Source organism: Lithobates pipiens, unplaced genomic scaffold, assembly GCF_037356315.1.
Source record: "Lithobates pipiens isolate NorthernLeopardFrog02 unplaced genomic scaffold, aLitPip1_a1.2 Scaffold_13, whole genome shotgun sequence".
NCBI lineage: Eukaryota > Metazoa > Chordata > Amphibia > Anura > Ranidae > Lithobates > Lithobates pipiens.
This window is the reverse complement of record NW_027507718.1, coordinates 21,808,147-21,827,529: the sequence shown is the minus strand read 5'-3', so window position 1 is coordinate 21,827,529 and position 19,383 is coordinate 21,808,147. Positions and strand designations below refer to the sequence as shown.

General features: G+C 43.3%; 1 protein-coding gene across 6 annotated transcripts in view; it reads right to left on the bottom strand.

Annotated features, from left to right (window-relative positions):
- Positions 1 to 19,383, bottom strand: part of PRUNE2 (prune homolog 2 with BCH domain) — a 483,266-nt gene that overhangs the window by 155,256 nt on the left and 308,627 nt on the right. The window contains exon 1 of one of the 6 annotated variants that reach the window (XM_077474902.1): positions 11,850 to 12,005. The exons of the other annotated variants lie outside the window; for them this stretch is intronic. The gene's annotated coding sequence lies outside the window, so the exon portion shown is untranslated. Of the gene's footprint in view, positions 1 to 11,849; positions 12,006 to 19,383 lie in introns of those variants that run through there. 6 annotated transcript variants of the gene reach the window in all.

Below are 19,383 nucleotides of genomic sequence, written 5' to 3'. Positions count from 1 at the left end.
TGCATGCAAAAATTCCGTTTTTTTTTCTTGCAAATTAGGTATTTTTTTGCATTAGGTATACTTTGCCAAGATAATTTTCCCTTAGCTTCACCTCTTTCACTAAGTGAAAGTTCCCTATGCAAAGTGTAAATGCTCCATTGCTAGAGAAAATCAACCCGTCACTGAAATATTCATTATTTGTTTGTGATTATTTATAAAGTGTTTAGTTGAATTACTAAAGTAATAGATGCTGCTCACTTAGTAAATAAGGTAATCATGCTGGTAAAAATCCTTTTTTTTTAACCACCTTAGTTACTAACATTCATTTTGCAAACTGAACATTCTCTTTACTAAATGAACAACATCTACTATAAATTTACAAAACTACATAGCTGGCTAAAAGCACTGTAAAATGAGTTTTCATGACGTTTTTATAATGAGATAATATTGTGCCAAGTCCAAAGGAAATGCAAATTAAAATCAGTTGGTAGAAACTCAGTGGAAAATATATGTTATGATATAAAGCAACCTTATATTGCTATTTTGTTTTCTTCACCGTGAATACAGTTTTTCTCCTCTTTGTAGAAATCTGAAAAGAATTTATTCTTCTGGAACATCCAGTACAAATTTTGTTTTTGGCCAGCAAACTAAAACTTCTAAAGGAAAAAAAAAAACAATATGACCAATCAAAAAACCTGTTTTTTTTTTTTTAAGTTTTAAGTATACAACAGACACATTTACAGTTACAGGTAAGAGTGTTTGGACTAAAATCCATGATTTTCATCGGATTTACCATTGAGCAAAATAACTTTGCAGGACTTCATTATGTCAAGCAATCTGCCAAAAAAATAAAAACATAATGACAACATAGCTTCGCCAGGACATTTTATTGCTAATTGAATTGCACTGCTTTTAAAGTTTTCATATGTAAAAAATTAGCAACTAATGTGTTTGGTTTATAAAATGAGATTTCCAAAATAAATTGATCATTTTAAATCCAAGTAAGTGAAACACAGTGACACGGTCACCTCCAAATGACTATTCAGTGTCTAGTGCCAAAACTATTAGGAGTTATTATTTGTGCATTGTGGTTTATGTTATTTATTCTTACGGAAAATGACATTTACTTAGAAGAACCTATTGATTTGGTGCTTTTATTAGCTAAAAATCCACTTAGAACGTATCTTAGAAAAATTAGCTTAATAATGTGATAGACCAGCATGAAGAATTAGGAATTGGGAATCTTTCTCAATAAATTGTGAATATTGACTTTAACTATCCAATCATGTGAAAAGCAAATTCCAGTTCACTTAGTTCATCTGCACATGGTTGGTTATTCAAAGTAAACAAAACTTCGCTGTTTACTTGATTAGATACTTGGAAACCTGATTAAGAAACCTCCCGCAACCTAACTTCCTGCCAGGGTGCGCAGTTGCTTTGGCGTAGATAAAAATGACAAAAAAGCTATCTTAAAATTAAACTCGAGGAATTATTTTATTTGCGTATTGACATTGAGCTAACTTGGCTGAAGTAACAGAAGTAGTGCATGCTACATACAGTGAGAGCTGTGACCTTCTGTGTTTTGTGTGAGGGGCTTCCCATCTGAACACAAAGTTTTGTTTGTTTGACCACTCCACCATTTATAGAACGCCTTGTATTTTTTTCAATGAATTCTCTGATTGGGTGAGGTGAAAGTCGTGACAGCACTGCCCTCCTCTCTACCTCAACCAATCAGAGATTGCATTCTATTTATTGAAAAACACACAAGCAACGTTTTGAGATGGGAATGAGGGACACCCACTAGCAAACGTATGTGGGCATAGGACACGCCCTTGCCATGCCCCTTAAAGGGGACACAAGTGCTTTTTTTTTACCACCAATATTCCTTTATATTGGATTTTAAAATGAAGAGTTTAGCACTGGGAAACACTTTTTGAAAGACAAAAAGTGCATTTTATTTACAACTACATAAATCAGACCAAAATAAGGGACAAAGGAGGAGGAAAGAGGGACATTGCTCCAAATCAGGGACAGTTGGGAGCTATGATACAAGGCATTCTATGAATGGCAGAGGTGCTGAGCAAGTGGAACCCCTGTGATCAGTGTGCAGAGGGGAAGTCCTTTACATAGAACCCAGAAGACTTTGGCTCTCATTGTATGTATTGTAGATCAATCAATACAGTGATTTACAGCATCCCCAGCGGTCCTTTGGATATCAGATATGGCCACGTACATCCAGCCAAGCTGGTCTAATGTAAATATGCAAAAAAAAAAAAAAAAAAATGTATATAAAATATAAGGTGTGTGTTTATAGTGTGAAGGAAATTAATGTTCAGTATGTAGTACATACTTTATGCGCTACATATTCATTCCACCAATTTTAATCAGAACAAATAACTAGCTTCAGGTATTGTTACATATGTGCCCATGTGTGTTTAAATGTCAAATACATTTCGATATATATGAAGAGGTCCCTCTAAGAGCAATGTATACTAAGCAACTTTGTCCAAGAGTGACCATGTGTGTTTAAATGTCAAATAAATTACCATATATATGAAGAGGTCTCTCTAAGAGCAATGTATACTAGATACCTTTCTCCAAGAGTGACCAGATATGGCCACGTACATCCAGCCAAGCTGGTCTAATGTAAGTATGTGGAAAAGAAACATTATCTCTGAGCTTAGCTTAAAATTTTTAAGGTGTATGTGTTTATAGTGTGAAGGAAATTAATGTCCCGTATGTAGCATTAGCATACTAATGTGCTACATATTCTAACAATTGTAAACAGAACAAATAACTAGCTTCAGATGTTGTTACATATTGCCCATGTGTGTTTAAATGTCAAATAAATTACCATTTATATGAAGAGGTCCCTCTAAGGCCCCTTTCACACTGAGGCGTTTTTCAGGCGCTACAGCTTTAAAAATAGCGCCTGTATAGCGCCTGAAAAAAGCGGCCCCTTTCATTCCAGTGTGAAAGCCAGAGGGCTTTCACACTGGAGCAGTGCGCTGGCAGGATGGTAAAAAAAGTTCTGCTAGCCGCATCTTTGGAAATCAATGGGGCAGCGCGGCTATACTGCCGAAAAAAACGCAGCTGCAGCGTCGCTTTGCCAGCGGTTTTAACCCTTAACCCCCTGCTGCTAAAACGACGGTAAAGCGCAGCTAAAAATAGCGGCGCTTTCCCGCCGACGCCCGCACTGCCCCAGTGTGAAAGGGGCCTTAGAGCAATGTATACTAAGCACCTTTCCCCAAGAGTGACCAGCCAGAAAATAACTTGCTTGGTCATCATGGGGAACAACTGTTTTATCTGCTGTAATAAGCTAATTGTTTTTACACATTACTCATACAGAGATCTGAGCAATGTGCAGCTCGTTTAGATATTATTGTCATGCAAAAAATATTTATTGTTTTACAATTGTACAGGACTGTACAATAAAAGACCAGTGATTTATAGAAGAGCAAAGATCAGTCAATTAAGAGTACACATTCAATGTCAGAATTGATTGTTTTCACCAATTACAATTTTCCATCTTGCTGTAAAATCTGACTAATACTTTCCTCTCCTGACTGAAAAGATGAAAGAAAGTGAGGAATTGCACAAGTCGTCTCACAGGAAAACTGATAAAGTAACAAAAGTAAATTCAGATGCGAAGTTGAGCAGGTATTTCCCCACGTGTTGGGAAAACGACTCTGATATCATCATGTACCAGACCTTCTCAGCTGTTGATTGGATAGATTGAGCCATTGGCTCCCGCTGCTGTTAATCAAATCCAATGACACTAGCGCCAGGGGTGAGGCCGAGTCCTGCATTCGGCCGCTCTGGACACCGAATGCTGGACACGGGAGCGCACCTGAAAGGTAACCCCCTCGGGGAAGCGCTTCTCTGAGGGGGTTATCAGATGTGGGGAGGAGCTGCGAGAGCTGCCGAGGGAACCCAGAAGACCAGGTTCAGGGCCAACCTGTGCAAAACGAGCTGCACAATGGAGGTAAGTATATGTTTGTTATTTTTAAAAAATTTAAATTTTTATCCTTACAAGCACTTTAAGATCCCTTTCACACTGAGGCAGTGCGCTTGCGGGACGTTAAGAAAAGTCCTACAAGCAGCATCTGTGGTGTGGTTTGGGAGCACTGTATACAGCGCTCCTAAAATGCCCTGCCCATTGAAATGAATGGGCAGTGCTTCCAAAGCGCCTGAAAAGAGCTTTGGAAGCACCAGAACACGGGCGTTCTAAACTACTTCTTTGGGGTTAAAAGCGCCCCACTAGTGGACGAAAAGCGCTGCTTAAACAGCTGTCATTTATGGAAGCACAGCTGCAGACTAAAAGCATTACCTCTGCAAGGCTGGTGAGAGCAGAACTGGTGGAAAAGGAGGCATACTTCATGTCGTACCTTTATTATTGGCAACATTGTTCTCAGCCTCTGTATTTGTGTGTACACATTTGAAGGGAATGCACTTCTCTTTCACAGTGAATATGTGTGTACTGTGTATATACATAGCAGGACATGCATTGCACAGTAATTATGGAGTATGTTGTGGGTGCAAGGCCTGCAGATTGTGTACAGTGTATATGGTATTTAGGCTTAAGCTGGCTACACTTTACAGTATACAATGCTCTGGTACAATTTACCAAAACCATATAATATGAGGTCAAACCTAAACACTATCAAAATTGTAAGCAATCGGGCAGGCCCATGCACTACATAGTTAAAGGTAAATCTAAAGGAAATTGAACAACAAAAATTGTAAAATGTGTAGCCAGCTCTAAGCTCCAAAGTTGTCACTTTCACAATGACAAATGAGATTCACTGATTACACTGATTTTAGACATTTATGTACAGACAAGAGCTGCACAGGCACCAGGGCTTACAGAGCTTTGTCCTCTTTGAGCCAGCATTTAACCCTTTCGCTACCAGAGCAGTTTTTGCACATGTTTTAAAAAATCATTTTAGGCCTGAAGATTACACAAAACCCCCAAACATTATATATTTTCTGAAAGCAGCCACCCTGGAGAATAAAATGGTGATAGTTGCAATTTTTTATGTCACACAATATTACCGCAAAGGTCTAGGAAATGCAAGATTTCTGTAAAAAACACATATGTGTGTATATGTGGGGGTGGGAGCTTAAAAAATTTTTGGGGTGGGGTTATGTGCTTGGGTGTAACTTTATTTTTTTTACATCATACATGCCACTTTCCAGGTCACCAGCGAGAAGGGAAGGAGACCAGATGTGTGTCCACTCTCCTCCCTTCCCTCCATCAGCTGGAGCCATCAGCATGTCTGTCCTGGGCCTGCAGATTGGCAAGCGAAGCCTGGAATACATGATGGGGGTGCGTGCACCAGGGCACCTGGCCCGAATGCTTACACCTGACACGTAGGAGACTGTCAGTTTTACACACAATCCCGGTTTTAAAGGTTCGTGATAAAAATATTATCTGTGCAACAGCCCCCCAATACTTGCCTGAGCCCCACTGCAATCCAGCGATATGAGCAGCAGCTCTCCCCGGTCTTTCTTATTCATTGGTTGAGACAAAGCTGTTGTCAATCACAGCCAGTGAGCCAATGAGGAGAGAGAGAGGCAGGGCTGAGCCACAGCTTTTTGTTTATATAGACATGCAGAGAAGTGGCTTGGGAGCGGACCTGCTTGGGTGCCCCCATAGCACGCTGTTTGGTCTGGGGGCAGGAGAGAGGGGCCAGGAGTGCCAGCAGGGAAACCAAGAAGAGGAGAATTGAAGAAAGCCACTGCATAGAGCAGGTACATATTACATGTTTGTTTTTTGTTTTTTAATTGCCTTTATAAATATAACTTTAAGTCCAGGAAGAAGATGCCTGAACAAAGATTGTACTAGCATGGATTTGGCAGATGAAGGCAATGTGAGGGGCATACTGCAATCTTTAAGAGGCAATAAATACATGTAAGTGTTTCATTCATCCATTATGTAGCATACTTTTTAACTTAAAAGTTCTAGGTCCTCTAGTACTTATTGACAAAATTTCACATGCTTGCCTTTCCAAAATGTTGTTATCGTATTAGATACAGAAATGCAGAAAAGCCACTAGAGGCTGGGTAGATTAACCTCTGCAAGTACTTTGCCTAAATACTTAGCAACCATTGAGATAGATATAAACCAGACAGGGAGTGAATCTTTTTCAAAGAGTAGTTGACTAACAAACTTGCTGTGTGAGAAGGTACACTAAAGCACAAACAGGGTGTGGCATTGTGAAACAGGAAGCATGGCCTGAATTTGCAAAGAACAAATATATATTATATTTTATCATTTCTTAGGCCGCGTACACACGGGCGGACTGTTCGCCCAACTTTGTCCGCTGAACAGTGTTTGGGCGGACAGTCCGCTCGTGTGTGGGCTTTCAGCGGACAGTTTCAGCGGACAGTTTGACGGACAAGGTTTTTCGGAAATTCCGTAAAACTGTCCGCTGAAACCTTGTTTCAGCGAACAGTCCGCTCGTGTGTAGGCTTGTTCGTCAAACAAAGTTGCGCGCATGCTCAGAAAGGATTTTCACGCCGAAAGCTATAATGCAGTGTATAGGACGTCGTATTTTTCGTCCCGTCGTACATGCCGTTCACGTCATCGCGCACGGTTTCAGCAAACTGTTCGTCCGTCGTGTGTGGCCATGTCCGTCCATGCTAAGTTTGAGCGGACTGTTTGCCGAAACTGTTGGACGGACAAAGTTGGGCGAACAGTCCGCGCGTGTGTACGCGGCCTTAGTATTTCTTATATTTTCATCTGGTGATCCAGCCAGTAAATCTGTTGTTTGTCAAAAGAGCAAGCTGTTTAGCAGTTACAGCAGGGCCGGACTGAGAATAAAAATTGGGAATAAAAACCAGCCCTGGAAATAATTTCATACCAGCCCCACAGCATAATTATACCAGCTCTACAGCATAATGTCACAGAGGCTGTGCGGATATGGTACAGGAGGTAGTCACAGGCTGTGCGGACATGATATAGGAGATGGCCATAGACTGTGTGGACATAGTAAAGGAGGTGGTCATAGGCTGTGCGGACATTGTACAGTAGATGTCAGAGGCTGTGGACATATTACAGGAGATGTCAGAGGCTGTGGACATGATACTGGAGATGTCAGAGGCTGCAGACATGGTAAAGGAGATGTCAGAGGCTGTGGACATAGTACAGGAGGAGATGTCAGAGGCTGTGGACAAAATACAGGGCATGTCAGAGGCTGCGGACATGGTACAAGAGATGTCAGAGACTGTAGATATGGTACAGGAGATGTCAGAGGCTGCGGACATGTCAGAGGCTGTGGACATGGTACAGGAGATGTCAGAGGCTGCAGACATGGTACAGGAGATGCCAGAGGCTGTGGACATGGTACAGGAGGAGATGTCAGAGGATGTGGACATAGTACAGGACATGTCTGAGGCTGCGGACATGGTACAGGAGATGTCATAGACTGCGGATATTGTACAGGAGATGTCAGAGGCTGTGGCAACGGTACAGGAGATGTCAGAGGCTGCGGACATGATGCAGGAGCTGATGTCAGAGGCTGCGGACATGGTACAGGAGGAGATGATGGAAGCTGTGGACATGGTACAGGAGGGGATGTCGGAGGCTGTGGACATAGTACATAAGATGTCAGAGGCTGCGGACATGGTACAGGACATGTCTGAGGCTGCGGACATGGTACAGGAGATGTCATAGACTGCGGATATTGTACAGGAGATGTCAGAGGCTGTGGACATGGTACAGGAGATGTCAGAGGCTGCGGACATGGTGCAGGAGCTGATGTCAGAGGCTGCGGACATGGTACAGGAGGAGATGATGGAAGCTGTGGACATGGTACAGGAGGGGATGTTGGAGGCTGTGGACATGGTACAGGAGATGTCAGAGGCTGTGTATATGCTACAGGAGGAGATTTCAGAGGCTGTGGACATGGTACAGGAGAAGATGTCCGGGGCTGTAGATATGGTACAGGAGAGTAATAACAGGAGGTGATCAGAGGCTGCGGAGGGTTCCAGTCTTACCAGGCTGTGATGAGAGGCACACACCACTGCTGAGACCTCCCCAAGACAAGTGCAACTGCTGCCTTACATTGATCTATTATGTTACTGTGCATGTGCCTGCCTGCCTGAAAATGGCCGAGCATGTAGGGCTTTCCCGAGCCCGGCTACCTTTGGAATGGTGGTGGCGCAAGAGCATTTGGCCCAGGCCTGCAGCCATGTTTTTTATGGGTGCCACTGCCCTCAAAGCAGCCCCAGGGCAGACGGCCTTGCCGGTCTACCAGAAAATTTCCTGCTATGCCGGTAGGCCAGTCCGACTCTGAGTTACAGGGATGAGGCAAACCATACTATGGCTACCTACTGCTGAGAGGGGCATGTAATATATTATTTTTATTTATGTAAAACCTGTATCCCAAAAAGGAACAAAACTGCTGTAAATACTTATAAAGTGTTAGCTGGAGTTTGGCTTAAAATTTAAGGCTGGCCATCCATGAGTATTTTTTTTTCAACCAGTCGGTTGAGCGAAAGAAACGTACTTGATTCCCCCAATCCTTAAACTCGATGCTGAATTATTGTATTCTAACAGTGGGGAGACCCACCATCAAAATACACTGATCAGCATTGCCGTCTATAGCTGGCAGAACTGATCATATGGGAAATTTTCCAACAGGCTAGTGATACAGAAGTAGATCGATAGGCTGACTTCATCCCTGCTGAACAAGCCAAATTTCAATCTATTTATGGTCAACATTAGTGTAACTAAATCTGCTAGTACATCTACTGTACATAAAGGTTCTTATTTAATTACTTCCTGTTATTGGGTGACAACTGCCTCCCATTCATGCTCCTGCATTGTCACTCTGTCAATTCCACCATAGATGAAGACTATTAGGCTAGGTGCACATCTTTGCGTAATTGTCAATGGCACCCCCATACATCTGCAAACGTGCGTGTTTTCATGTGCACCAAGCCGCATGGTTCTGTAGCACCATGTGGGTCAATGCTACATGTTTTTGGAAAAGAGTCAGTGACTTTTTTTTTGCAAAAGAAATTGAAAAAAATAATTTTCTGCTCTGTGAAATGATCTCAGTGGCAGCTTTCACATATAAGTAATATACCCAAAACTTAAATCAACATGTATAGAGATTGTATGAGATTCACTGATTACACTGATTTTAGACATTTATGAACAGACAAGAGCTGCACAGGCACCAGGGCTTACAGAGCTTTGTCATCTTTGAGCCAGCATTTAACCCTTTCGCTACCCTTTCAACATGTATATAAAAAATGTGCAGCGCCAATGTAATCAGTGAAATAAACTTTGAAGTCCTCAGAGGACCCCTTGATAACGTCCTATTGGACGAAACGCAATGGGGAAGGTGCTGCTAGTGCTTATGTCACCCCGCTGTCCGGTCTTGGGTCAGCAGCAGGTTTGTATGTATGAAATTCATGATTTTTTATATATGCTTTTAACGATACATGAATATAAAATAAATTCTACACTACCAAAGCATTTTTCTGGCTCCTAGTGAGCTTTATTCACTCCAATTTACATCCACTGAGGAGGCTTTATGAAGTGTATATTGGGCGAGAGCTGCCTACTCACAGCAGATATTTGTCTTAAAGACACGCGTGCTTGCTGCTGTAAGGGCAGCCATCGCATATGGCGAGTGTTGATCTGACGGGGAGGTGATGGCTGATATCTAAACACTCTTCTATAAGACCCTTTGCACACTGAGCCACCCTGGGCATCAGTGGTAAAGTGGCGCTTGTTTTATCGTCTTTTAAGCATTGGACCACTAGTTTTAACCCCCCGCTAGTGGCCGAAAAGGGGTTAATTCCGCCTGCAAAACACTGATGCGGTGGCGCTATGCCAGCAGTATGGCGGCGCTGCCCCATTGTTTTCAATGGGCAGGAGTGGTAGAGGAGTAGTGTATTCACCGCTTCTCCACTGCTGCAAACAGGCATGTACTGGCCATTGGGACTACAGGGAGTTTCCCGGTGGGCCGATGGCTCAGTGGGCCGGTTTCAGTGACAAAGTAATGGCTGCGCAGCTCGCCCTCAACTTCACGCAGTGATGTGAGAAAGATGAGAAAAATACAGAGGAGAAAATGAAATAATAAAAGAGGTTAGTGAGGACTCCTTATGTTATGCTACTTATGTTTTTTTTTGCACAATTGCGTATAGTTTTATAAACAGCTTTTGTGCTTATTTGCTAAATGAAAGTGGGCTGGATGAAGTCCAGGGCCAAATTTTTGTCCCAGTCCAGCTCTGGCTGCAAAGAAGCTGCTGGCAGGACTTTTTGTGGCGCCCTGCCAGCGCAGCGCCCCAGTGTGAAAGCGCTTGAGTTTGCAGATGAGGATTTTTTTCATGCATGTGCTATTTTTTGCGTTGTAGCGCCTGAAAAACACCTCCAGTGTGAAAGGGGTCTAACACTGGACCTTTTTTGTAGTTGATTTTTCTAAGATACACACCTGTATTCATTAAACTATTTCAAATATTGTTATATGCACTTCTTTTTTGCATTTCTTAAATGAAAGATCTGCCCTACATGCGATGTGCAGGAACGCTAGAAAAATGCATAAAAATGGGCCCACGCTCAGGTGCATCTGTAGGTGTCAACACATATTGGCATAGTCCACTGTTGTCACCATCAGGAAGCAAGTCCAAAGCAATGATGCGCAGCCCACAATGGTGCAAATGAATGCAGAAAGAAAGTGGCTGAAAGAGATCAGCAATATTGAGATGCAATAAAAGGGGGAAACAAGGTACAAACTGAATGAACTTACAAAAAAGTCACATTTTTTAGGATACACGATATTTTAGAAAAATAAATGATATCCAGTTATGGTATAGATTTACCTACATTTTTTTTTTAAAGTGTATGGACTAGGTAAAAATAACGCAATTACTAAAGCATACACATTTGTTTGATTTTCTTTTCCATATTGATAAAACAAAATTAAAATTTCAGTCTATTTCTCTTATAAAAATCTGTTTTATACATCCTTTCTTAGGACATAACTCTAATTTCTAATAGTCATATACAAAAGGTTTCATTGTGTAGATGGCAATTAGAAGCCTGTAAATGTATATGGTAATGATAGGGGTCATTGATATACTTGACGAGCCAGCTGCACTTACACTCTCCCCCCTTTAAGCCATTACAGTGTTTGAAGGCTGCATTTGGAGGAGGGGAAGGCTCCAACATGTTCCCAGATCTCAGGCCACAACGTAGCATTCACCGTAGCAGCAAGGGTTATACTTTACAGAACAATAATCAGTCTGTACCATCTGCCCCTCTGTATTTATAATACTATGTTTAGAGCCTGGATACATTTTTAACGTTGCCTTACAATTTATTTTTTTATTTTTATTTTTTGCTCGTAGCATTCTTACTATTGCGTCTAACCACTTTAAAGATGCAATTAGAAGCATGTGACAATGGATGCAAATAAGAGAAAGTGAATTGTAATTAGAAAACCACGGCTATCTTCACGCATGTATTAAAACATAGGATGTACGTTAAAATAACAGAGCGGCAGTACTATATATAGGATTCACATAGCTGCTGCTAAAAATAGAATCTATGGAGCAAGCAATCAGAAAGCAAATACGTCTTATCAGCATAGAAATATAATATCCTAACAAAACACACAATATAAATCAGAGCATCACTGTAAAATATAAGCCACACCATTCTGCTTGGTATTAGCATACAGCTGTCTGGATGCTTTAGCTAAAGAAATGGTGCTTTGCATCCTCCTAGCTTACAGCTAGCTCTGTCCCCATCCCTGCTTCTTTTTTTTTTTTTTGTTAAAAAAAACAAAAAACAAACATAAAAGCTTGTTTAAGGTTTACAATTGCAGGATCGCCTTTGTAAACACATTTACCTTGCAAATGCTTGAAATAGCTCCCTGCCCGCAGAGTCCTTGTAAAGATGCTTACTGTAGTCTCAGCATCCCTCTTTGTTTTGCATGGAATGCAGCGTTCCACCATGTTCTGGTCACATGACCTGTGGTACATCTAAATAGAGATGATCACCTGCTCTCAACGGAAACGCAGTGTGAAGCAGATGCAGGGATCTGAAGAATTATTTAAGGAAGACCAATATGAGAAGACAAGTATGGTGGGGTATGACGCTGGTTTTATAGAAGTATTGAATACAGTTTTTGCTTTAAATAAACGATTGTATGTTAAAATTACTATGTTCATAAAATATATTCAATAAAAAAAACTGGACTTTTGTATTTTTTTTTTATTTAGCTAATAAAGAAGAGTGGAAACTCTTTATTTATTACACTGGACTAAATTAATCATATTGGTTAGTTTAAAAAAAAAAAAATGACAAATAAGTTAAAGTGTTTTTTAACCACTTTCAGACCGGACCATTTTGCTGGTAAATGACCAGAGGTCTTTTTACAATTTGGCACTGCGCTGCTTTAACTGGTAATTGCGCGGTCATGCAATGTTGTACCCAAACAAAATTTGCGTCCTTTTCTTCCCACAAATAGAGCTTTCTTTTGATGGTATTTGATTGCCTCTGCGATTTTTATTTTTTGCGATATAAATGGAAAAAGACCGCAAATTTTGAAAAAAAATTATATTTTCTACTTTTTGTTATTAGAAAAATCCAATAAACTAAATTTTAGTCATACATTTAGGCCAAAATGTATTCAGCCACATGTCTTTGGTAAAAAAAAAGTCAATAATTATATATTTATTGGTTTGCGCAAAAGTTGTCACATCTACAAACTAAGGTACGTTTTCTGGAATTTACGCAGCTTTTAGTTTACGACTGCCTATCTCATTTCTTGAGGTGCTAAAATGGCAGGGCAGTACAAAACCCCCCCAAATGACCCCATTTTGGAAAGTAGACCCCCTAAGGAAATTGATAAGTGGCATGTTGAGCCCATTGAATATTTAATTTTTTTGCCTCAAGCGATTGAATAATGACAAAAAAAAAATTATTATTTTTTTTTTACACAAAGTTGTCACTAAATGATATATTGCTCACACATTCTATGGGCATATGTGAAATGACACCCCAAAATAAATTTTGCTGCTTCTCCTGAGTACGGGGATACCACATGTGTGGGATTTTTTGGGAGCCTAGCCGCGTACGGGGCCTCGAAAGCCAAGAACCGCCTTCAGGTTTTCTAAGGGCGTAAATATTTGACTTCACTCCTCACTACCTATTACAGTTTTGAAGGCCATAAAATGCCAAGATGGCACAAAACCCCCACAAATGACCCCATTTTAGAAAGTAGACACCCCAAGCTATTTGCTGAGAGGCATGTTGAGTCCATGGAATATTTTATATTTTGCCACAAGTTGCGGGAAAATTACAAACTTTTTTATTTTATTTATTTTTTTCACAAAGTTGTCACTAAATGATATATTGCTCACGCATGCCATGGGCATATGTGAAATTAAACCCCAAAATAAATTCTGCTGCTTCTCCTGAGTACGGGGATACCACATATGTGGGACTTTTTGGGAGCCTAGCCGCGTACGGGGCCCCGAAAACCAAGCACCGCCTTCAGGCTTTCTAAGGGCGTTACAGTTTTGAAGGCCATAAAATGCCAAGATGGCACAGACGCCCCCCAAATGACCCCATTTTGGAAAGTAGACACCCCTAAATTTAGGGGTACACTAGTGAGACTAGGTAATAAATGGCAGGTGCCCTGAAACTATAAAAAAATAACTAACCAACCAGCGTCACCTGTAACCGTTATATGGTGATCACTGGTGAAAGGGTTAACTAGGGGGCAATCAGGGGGCTTTATGCGGTAGTATATGGGGGTCCCTGGCGCTATAAAAAGCTGCGGCGAACCTAAATACCTACCTGCCTAACTAGCGTCACCTGTGACACTAATACAGCGATCAGAAAAACGATCGCTTATTAGGCTGGGTTCACACTGGAGCGATGCGGGAACGCCACGAATCCGCGGCGGGTTCCCGCATCGCATGCCTCCCGGCGGCAGTTCACACTGCCCTATGCGAACTGCTGGGAGTGTCAGTGAAATGTTAATGACACCCCCAGATCAGTTCGCATATCGCAGTGCGATCTGCAAACTCGGATCGCATGGTGTGAACACCCATGCGATCCGATTCTGCTGCGGACCAAAAAAAGGGTCCCGTGCGAATTTGCGGCGGGTGCGGCGCGAATTCAGCCATACTATCTGTATGGCTGAACTCGAATCGCACAGAGATCGGATGTGATTTGCACTGCAGTGCGGTGCGAATCACATTCGTTCTCATAAACCGCTGCAATGTGAACCCAGCCTTAGTGACACTGGCGACGGGGGGTGATCATGGGGTTAAACCTTTATTGGGGGGGTTAGGGGGGCACATTAGAACTAAAGGGGGCTAACCCTAACTGCCCTAACAGTTATTACAGTCACAAATGACACCAATGCAAAAAAAATAAAAAATGCAATTGGTGTCACTGTGACTGGGGGGGGGGGGCAGGGGTAATTGGAGGGAGGAGAGGAAGTGATGTCACGGAGCATTTCTATTCGTCGGGAGCGATCGCGAGGGGGTGGCCATGAATGAATGGCCGCCCCCTCATCCCGGATCGCTCCCGAACGAATGCCGACCACCGCAGGCACCGGGGGGGGCCCGATCGGGCCCCCCCCCCCCCCGCGGGAAGGCAGGGACTTATATATACGCCCATATGCCTGCCCGTGCCATTCTGCCGACGTATATCGTCGTGCGGCGGTCGGCAAGTGGTTAAATGAAAATAACAAACATGCCTAATTGCCTAAACTTACCTGCTCTCTGGTTCTGCACAACGCAGCCCCGATCTTTCTCTTCTTGGGTCCCCCACGCTCATAATTGGGTGCCCCCACGGAAAGCCACTTTCCATGGGGGCACCCGTGCATGCTCACTCCCAGACCCACTGCTGCGTCCATTGACACAGACAGCAGAACAAAATATTACAGCGCACACATGCAAAAAAATACATTTACCTCTTTAAAGCGGAGGTCCACCCTAAAGTCGACCTTCCGCTCATTGGAATCCTCCCCCCCTCTGGCGCCACAATTGGCACCTTTCAGGGGGGAGGGGGGTGCAGGTACCTGTACAGTACAGGTATCTGCACCCACTTCCGGGATAGCTCTCTGCGGAAAGGGGCGTAGATTATGCCCCTTTCCGAAAGTCCCCCGCTGCCTGCTGGGAAACACACAGATCCCAGAGGCAGCGGGTCCATCCTTATTGCGCAGCGCGACTCGCGCATGCGCAGTAGGGAACCGGGAAATGAAACCGAAAGGCTCCACTTCCTAATTCCCATACCCAAGATGGCGGCGGCAGCACCCGAGAGACGATCGAGAGATCGGCTTCGGGTGCCGACATCGCGGGCGCGCTGGACAGGTGAGTGTCACTATTTTAAAAGTCAGCAGCTGCAGAATTTGTAGCTGCTGGCTTTAAAAAAAAAAACGCGGACTCCCGGCAGACTCCCTCTTTAATGCATCTTTTAGGGTGTGCCCCCCCCCCCCAAAAAATATCTTGTTTGTTTGACACAGACAGCGGGACTCAGCCTCTGTACCCCGCCCCCCCCCCCCCCCCCATGTCACCGGATTTGATTTACAGCAACGGGAATCGATCGCTCCCGCTGTTATCAATCTGTCCAATGAGAAAAAAAACAGCGGCGGGAGCTGCTGCGCCCATGCACAATGCTGGATCGGACCTGCTCATGTCAGGAAAATGGGGGGGGGGGGGGTCTGGAGGGCAGCTGCAGCCCAGAAGGTTTTTCAACCTAATGTATTATATGCATTAACTCCTAAAGGCTTTAGAACTACTTTAAGAAGTTTAGTTCAGTTTTAAAGTGATTGTAGAGGCTATTCTTTTTTTAAATAACAAACACGTTCATACTTACCTTCTCTGTGAAATGGTTTTGCACTCTGCTTTTTCTTTTCTCGGGTTTCCCGCCGGACACACCTAACTCCTCCTCTTCTCGGTGCACAACCAACTATTGTGACACACCTGCCGAAGCTGCCTGTATCTATAGACACAGACAGCAAAACTCGACCCTGCCCCCGCTATCTCTTCACAGGCTATGACTGACAGCAGCAGGGGCAGGTTTTTTTAAATAACAAACACGTTCATACTTACCTTCTCTGTGAAATGGTTTTGCACTCTGCTTTTTCTTTTCTCGGGTTTCCCGCCAGACACACCTAACTCCTCCTCTTCTCGGTGCACAACCAACTATTGTGACACACCTGCCGAAGCTGCCTGTATCTATAGACACAGACAGCAAAACTCGACCCTGCCCCCGCTATCTCTTCACAGGCTATGACTGACAGCAGCAGGGGCAGGTGGCTGCCACTGCTGTCTCTGAGCCAGTGAGGAAAGAGAGACAGCAGCCCTGCTGCTCTTAGTCACAGCCCTGGATCGAGTTGGGGGTAAGGTTAGTACTGTATTTAGGGGGGGGCTAGGGGGGAGAAAAACATTAAAGTTTTCTTTACCTTAATGCAGACAATACATTAGGGTAAAAAAAACCTTAGCATTTACCACCAATTAAAGTGGCTGTAAACCCTAAAAAAAAAAAAAAACAAACAAAAAAAACCTGCAAGACAAAGGCATAATGAGCTAGTATGCATTAGTTCAATGTGCGGCCAAAATCTTAGTAAATGTTAAAGTGGTTGTAAACCCTTACAACCAACTTTGACCTACAGGTAAGCCTAGATTAAGGCTTACCTGTAGGTCCAAGAAATATCTCGTAAACCTACACGGTTTAGGAGATATTTGGCGAAAGACAGGCACCGCTGTCTACGGCGATATGCCGCGAGTGGCGGCTCCCGTGCGCATGCGTGGGAGTGACGTCATCGCGGCTTCGCCGAATGACAGCGGCGGAGCAGCGAGACCCACCGAGAAGATGGACGCTCCGGATTACAGGAGACAGCGGTGGCTTCGCTGGCTCCTGTGTCAGGTAAGTGACACATAATGGACTACTATGCGATGCATAGTAGTCCATTATGCTTTACCTTTGCAGGGAAACAAAGAGGAAGTAAACTCATCAGGGTTTACTTCCTCTTTAAGCAACGTACAAGCAAGTGCATGGCTTGAATGGGCACACCTTTAAACTTGACACATTTTTTTTTTTTTTTTTACGCTGGTTCACCTTTATGTATAATTTTAAGGAGATTTGCACACAGGTCATGTTAGCATGTTATGTTGCCAACATGTGACATGAACCTTGTTAAAATTATGTAAAAAGACTCTTGCTCCTCTAGCTCCTCCTAAAAGGGCATTTAACCTTCCCCCCTCTAATGCATATGATTTCCTTGGGCTAGCTTTTGTTTTTAAAGGGGAACTCCACACTCCATTCTCCAATGCTCCTGTCTCCCCCCTCTAACCCCTTGGATTTCCATGTGCTAACTTTTGCTTTTAAAGGAGAACGCCACACTCCACTCTATTCTCCAAAGATTGTAAGCTGCCTTCACCAATCCAACCACATCCTTTTTCAGAGCATACAACAGGGCCAGCTAGGAAAGGGCGAGAAGACTGATTGCCCAACCCCCTCCTGAACCATACAAGGCCACATGCACTCAACATTTCTGGCTGCCTTTGGGGCATGTAGGGCTCAGCCCAATACCAACCACAATACCAACCACAAGGCACCTTGTACCCAGTAGTTTAAAGGGGTTTTCCACATTTTGTAAAACCTCCTGTCTGCAGGCCCCCACAACCCCAGCCTAGAGTTGTGTGGAAGAAGCCCTTGCCCCCCTGAATAAGGGAACAAGGTGGTTGACTTTTGGGTGCCCAAGCCCCTCCTGCCCCCAAGCATCCACCCTCTTTCATGGGCTGGCTTGCTGTGTGTTTGGCTAGGGGTTTGTTAATGTGTGGGAGGGGCCCAATATTTTTTTAGTTTGGGGTGGTATTTTTCACATTCTCAGTTTAAGCTTTAACAGACTCAAATGGCCTTGTATGTCTTGGGGGGGGGGGGGGTGCAGGTTATGGGGTGCACCACTTTACAGGCAGAGCAAGCCCCCCCAAATTGCTAGCTTTTAAGCAATTTAGCGTTTTTAAAGGCACTTCTCCTTGTTTCATTTTTGGGGTTGTCCAAATTGGTGACATTGATATATGTCCCTCAGGGTGGGACCCCTCATACCCATTTTAAGGCCAATAACGAGAATATAAGCCAGCCAAGTGGGGACTCTTTTGCCCATGTTAAGCTCTTTGTTTGTCCCCCTGGACCAGACATACACTGACCTACCTGACATATAGTGACCTACCTGACATACACTAACCCACACTGACCTATCTGACATACACTAACCATTACACTCACTTACCTGACATACACTGACCCACACTGACCTACCTGACTAGACTTCAGGTGACGTGTCCTCGTCCTGCAACTCAGCCATAGTGTGCGGCATGCCCATCATAGATAGCAGGCACTCCAGGCAGCCAGATCCATGATGACAGGACAGGAGAGGAGAGGAGAGCCGAGCCGAGCTCTGAGTGGGGATTTTCTCACAGTGGCGAGGCGGTCGCATTGTAATTCCTGCCTTCTGGAGCCTGCAGCACCTATGATGGATGTCACACATTCTGCGGTCCCCGCATTGGACCATTCCGGGTTCCATCATAGGCACTGCAGGCTCCAGAAGGCGGGACCTGCTATGTCACTCGGCAGCACTCAGGGTCAAAACGGTGCCCGCTTGATTTTTTGTTGTGGCTTTTGGTGTGTGAAATGCATTTGTGTTGGTCTGGGTATGTTCAGGGACATTGTTTTTTTTTTTTGGTGCTTTTTGTGTGTGAACAGCACTTGGATTTTTCTGGGCATGCTCAGAGAGTGTTCTTTAGGTTAATAATTTGTGTGCGTGTGTGTGCGTGTGTGTCTCAGTGTCAAGAGATTAGATTTGGGTGTCCTTATAGAGTCAATAACATATGTATTTTCTCTTTGTATTTTATTTGTTATGTCTTTGCTAAACAGATGTGTTTTAGAGCAAGTATTTTTTTTGTTGGGGGGGGGGGGGGATATTTTTCACTGAAATATTTTTAATGTTGTCAATCTGTGTTGTTTTTAGGTTGCTAGTTTCACTTTGATTTAATTGTCTGTGCTGTACTATTTTGCTAAATCTTCCTCAAGCTGTTGTGACTACTAAATGTTTAAATCCTTAAGAGACTGTCCGTTTGTGGGCGCAGTCCTTTTAGCTCCTGTTAATTTCCTCTGCAAAATGGTCAGTCCACCAAAACCATATTCTGTTAGTGTCTCAAATTAACATACATGTGTTTTTTTGCTTTCTTTGCTCTTTTCCGAGTCCTGTTTTGTTGACCAATACATTTTTGTAGCAATTTTTTTATGTTTTATGTGTTTTGTTAATCATTTGTTTTGCAGATGTATGCTCAATCTAATTAATGTATTTTACACTCTCTCCTCTCTCCCCCCCAAACAAGTTTCATGACATGGCAAAACAC